Here is a 6000-nt window from a genome sequence, read left to right on the forward strand (position 1 = left end):
GAGAAAAGAGGAGAGAGAAATCCGAATTTTTGGTTTGCAGGTGAAGAAAACAATTTAAAAGGGAAATAGATAATTATATTTAGATCAAACGCTGGTGATATGCTACATGGGCCGCTTACAGGCTTGGTGCCAAAGTAATAGGTTATAGGCCCATCCCAATGAATTTTTCAAATAAAAATATTTTCAAATTAAAAAAAATGTTTCTTGACCAAACAATTAAGATGTTAATATATTTATCTTTTATTTTAATTTTCGTTGCCCGGTGGTTCAAGTCTCTTCTTTGGACTCACTTGACATAATATAAGCTTATGCAATACATTATGAGTTTATTCATTGTTTGGTGCTAATAATATATTGCATAAGTTTATCCATCAATTCACTTTTATCTTTACATTAAAATGATTGATCATTTAATCCATCCTATAGATGATGGATAATGTCGAATACGATTATGATGTATAAGCTATTTTAAATAATTTAATCAACTATCACAACCACCACCATCACCACCTCTACTACTACCACCATCGTCGTTGTCGCCATTACCACTGTTGTTACCGTCATTGCCACCATCACCATAACTAATTACACCACTGCCTCCCAATTCCACCATCTACCACCACCATTGTCGCCCTACCACCACCACCACCACCATTCTACCGCCACCACCATTACGGCCACAACTATCACCCAACACCCCCGCCATCATCAATGTCATCTCTATCACCATCACCCACCACCGTTCATAAAATATATGATTGCACCAATTTAAATTATATGATAATATCACACCTAATACACTACAACATATCAAACAAGCCCGTTAATATGATTGAAGTGTTATATTTTCCATGGACTCTTGGCACTTCCACGGATCTTGGCTTCATGCGTGTAATGTTTGAGATGGGTTGTCCGGTTCTATTCAATGGTTGACATAGGTTAAGCGCCAATGTATCATATTTTGCTTCTATTATGCGGGATTGTCGAATTTTAGCGTTTTTGATAAAATATTGTTGATTTTTTTTTAAAAAAAATGATGTCCCCTAGATTCTTTTAAAACAACAATCTCCTTTAAATAGGAAGATAAATGATTAGATAAACAAAATTGGATAAGTGGAAGATAAACACTTATCATATTCAATATTTGATACGCACAAGGAAAATAATGAGATAATGTTATAATTTTTTTTACGTGTAGTTAGAATTTCATTAAAAAATTGATATAAAATGTCTGAACGAATACAAGATTGTAAACTAATAGAAACATCAACGAACCAAGCAAAGTCCAGATGAGAAATAGAAAACTTAGCAAAAGAATAAGCTATGACATTAGCTTCTCTATAGACATGAGAAAAAAAAATACATGTAAGGCATGAGCTAATGCACTTGATGTCATCAAGCACAAGAGACAAATAAAAGTCGTGATTCACTCTCTCATTAATGGCATTCGTCACATATTGGCAATCATATTTAACCACCAAGCTCCTGAAATTTCTGCTTAAAGCCAATTGCATGCCTTTTCTAATGTAAATTGCTTCCGCAAGTTTTGGTCCATGATGAATATCCTCTTCAGAGATCGCTTCTGAAACCACTTCTCCCTCTTGATCGCGAATGACCACCTCATCGCCCCAACTAGACGAAGTTTGTGCTACATTAGAGTATAGTTTTAGAAAACCAACAGGCGAAAGCTTTCTAATGTTGCGATAAATCTGAAGAACTTTGCGCCTCAATAGTATACCCTTCTACGAATTGAACTCGATGGCTCACTCAATATTAATGCATCTCCCTCACAACCTTATCAACGATAATATCATCCTCATACTCTTGTCTTTCAAAACAAAGACGGTTTTAAGCATGCCATATATGATATAACAAGTAGAACAAACTAACTCATCGATTTATGTTGGGGATTTAAAAATCATTTCAGTAATCCATTGTATAAAACTATACTATGATAAGGACTCCCATCTGACATTCGAGACTGAAATAAACCATATCCTCATACTCAAGAAGCAATCTCTAAACACATGATCAACAGCTTTTTCTAACCTGACATACCTCGGACACCATAAATGGTAGTCAACACTTCTATTAAATAATTTATTCCTTGTTGATACAACATCTTTCATAAAGCAATATAAAAATGAGCCTGATGAAGAAGGACTTGACTCTCTTCCTTATCAGTAAAGTCATTTTTCAAGTGTGATTGAGGAACATGCAACTTAGAATCACTGCCTCCAAGGTTCATCAACGAAATACGAAGAATTTTACCTGCTTCAAAGGGGAGAAAAAAACCTATGCACCAATTCATGGTCCCAGCGCCTAGAGCCTCTATTAATTAATAAGACCAAAAACATGAGAAACACCATATGTCAGAAGGTCTAGGGGACCACATTTTGAAGCCACGTTGATGTGGTGACCAATTGTCTTCCTAAATACGAACATCACAACCACTACTAATCTCCTAGAATAAGTCACTTTGGTTTTATGAAAATGGTGAAACAAAAGAAAAAAAATGAAACACTCTTTTAATACTTTTACATGGTAAAAAATATGTGTAGTTTATATTTAACTAGGTTTTTGGCCCGTTTCCGTGCGATGCACGGACGAGTAACTCTTCAATTTATCATATGTATTCATTCATTTTACTTACTTCTACCTACTTAACTTACACAACAAATTTTAATAAATCAAATCAACTCAAAACCTCAAATGTTCACAATGCCATAAACTAAACATAGGTGACAACAATTTGATTATAAACATTAATATCTACATCAATGGTATAATTTAAATTATGACTATCTACATAAGTTAAACACAATTACACTTTTATGATTTTGTTTAAGAGTTTAATGGATATGCACTGTCAGTGTAAAATAGTTTTACACGGACATCCAATCAATGTTTGCCACGTAGGAGAGAGAGTTACAATCATTTTTAATTTTAATTAAAACAAAATCATATTTGCTTATTTGGCGGAATTCAATTGAATGTCAGTGTAAAACTATTTTACACTGACAGTGTATATCCACTAAATTCTTTGTTTAAACATACAACAACTTAAATTATAATTAAAAAGATATTTAACCGAAACATAAACCCAAATGGTATAAGATGAGTAATGTATAAGTTACCCTAAACGATGGATGTTTAAATTGACATCCACCGTTTTACCATTCTGCCTTAGTATAAATGTTGTATAAGCTGGTCCTAGATAATAAATAATGAACATAATCTCAACCAATACACATATAATTCAACATCAATGATTCCTCAATCCTAAGTAAAAAGATAGCATACTCAACATATCATTATCTACTTGGACAAAGAGAATATTACTAAGAAAAAATGACAACCAAAATAAAACTTAGTATTTCACACCACAATTAATGTAAACACTGAAATACAAATAATAGTTCAAATCATGAAAAAGAAGTACTGCAGCACAATTCTTAAAAACATAAAACAAAATCACACATCGTACACATAAACGATGTAGTGATCAGCCAAAGATGACTCCCACAACTCAATCCTATGAACTTGCAGATAATTGTCATGATTGATGATATCATCCATATAGAAGTCACACCACCCTGCACCCAACTGACCAATCCTTCCACCACTGTTAGATGCCCCTACACTCGGCTGACATAAAGGAAGCCACGTAATATGTCATTGCGCAATGGTGTCATTGGGAAGCAAAACATTTATAACAGGAGGCAGATGAGAGAAATATGTTTGTTGGGTCTGACCTGAAATAGTCTACAAACAAAAATATAATATAAAATTAGTAGCTAGTATAACAACAAATTAAAATGACACTATAGTACGAATATAAAAAAACAAATCACACAAACCACAATGCGACCGTCAAATATCTGTGCAGCAGAAATATCAGTTTCCCAAATCATCTCCATCCACGGTGCTGCTTCATCTTCCCCACTGGACAACTCATCACTGGATGTATTAATCACATCATTGTCTTCAACATCATCAATGTTATCATTTACCTGAGGAAGAACTTCAGGGACTACTCTATATGTAATCTCCCTACAAAATGGGTCGAATATATGGATATCAAATCTAGCATGTCCAGGATAGATAAAATGCATCATCACAGTATTTTGAAATTGGTGAATCAATCGGATGATGTTCAAACCACCCCCAATTCTATACTCCCCTTCATTGAATAAGTATGACAAATTAAAGGTATTCCCAACAGGATCTTTAACATGAACACTGTCATTGATCTCATGTCCAACAGCATCATGAAATCGCTTAGGCACAATAATATGGTCCTACAATTGGAACAATATATTGGGGTGAAAATCAAACATTTTGTAACATAGAAACATAGAATACGGCATAGAAAAAAGGTAGATAGTTAAACTTAGATACCATATTAGGAAGGACAGGTCTGACAAAGATCTTGGGATTATTGTGAGGAGATCTCAAACGAAGCGCATACATTTTCCTTGAAAGTTAATATCCAATACAAAATTAAAAAACAACAATCAGTATGAGTACAAAAGAATGTATACTAAAACAATAAGGAGTCTAACAACCAAACAATAATAGACAAAGGAACATCTAAACAACTTGTAAGGGATCATATTCAAGTATCAGTTGAGATGTTATATCAAAAACAACATCTGAAAATTGGAACACAACAGATTTTTAATTTCAAAAAATAAAGATTGCAGACATTATCTTTTACTCCAGAGGTAAATCATCTACCGATAAAACAAAAAATTGAAAGAACTTACAAGCAAGAAGCTGCAAATATCAATTCAAATAAATTAAAAAACAAAACATATTACGTGTTACTGTACAGATAAATAATTAAACTCTTTCTAATAACATGATATTACCACTCAGATTCATAGGAATTCAAATATCTTGCTTCTGTGATGTGTAACCATGAGTAAATTAATCGAACATGAAGAGAAATTTGGTAAGGTAATATCCTAAGAAAAGTGACAAATCAAAGATCAACAAAAATTCATAGATGAAACGGTCCCTCATTAGAAAACTCATATATGTATATAAACTAAATACAAATACAACCAAGAGAACCACAAATTGCAACATGCAAGTGAAAAAATTGTTTGTTGATTGTAAACATTAAGAAGAAATAGCAATAACCATTGAGAAAGTGACTACTATCAAATGAATTGGGGCCAAAAACATATCTGAATGAGGTGATGGAAACAACGAGTAGGTGAAACTGAGAATCTCCAAACGGATGAGAGGATAAACCAATATGACTCCTACTGGTAGAAGATGTAACGCTCTGCCTGTTCATTGAGGATGGTTTACACGCGTTTAGAAGAATGAGAAATTGAAAAGGTGTGCCTTTTAAACTCAAAATATCTTACTCTCTTTTTTTTTTAACGTATCTTATTCTATATAATGAAAAATATATTTTATAACTGCTAAATATCAAACACAACAAACAATTACGATTTTATTACTTTTAAAAAAGAATAGGGACTATGATAAATAATCATTCTGGTATTATATTTACATTGGTTGATATTATCATAAAATAGATTTAAAACAATAAATTTCTTTTTTATATCTTTAATTTTTGAACTTGATTTTGGTTAAATAAAAATTTGTTATGTTCACCTTTAATCTTCCACCTATAACAAAAAAAAATTAGCCAACTATGATAGAGATATAGAAATATTTGATAGCAATTTTAAACTTAATCTTAAACTTGATAACTTCATCCTAAATACATATAAATACATACTTAAAATCTTTAAATGATAACGAATGAAAACGAAAATTAATCCAACTAACAAAAAAAACAACTGATTCAAACACTTATGAGGCCTAATTAAGAAAAAAAAATCCATACATGTTTATTAAATAGAACCATCTCCATTAATAAATCAGAAATGGAAAGCAAATGCTCAGGTACTTTCCACAGGTCAATGACCCTAACTCTAATCCTCCAATATTTCTTTCTCATTGAGATTGAACAAACTC

This window comes from Lotus japonicus, chromosome 1 (assembly GCF_012489685.1).
Source record: "Lotus japonicus ecotype B-129 chromosome 1, LjGifu_v1.2".
Lineage (NCBI taxonomy): Eukaryota > Viridiplantae > Streptophyta > Magnoliopsida > Fabales > Fabaceae > Lotus > Lotus japonicus.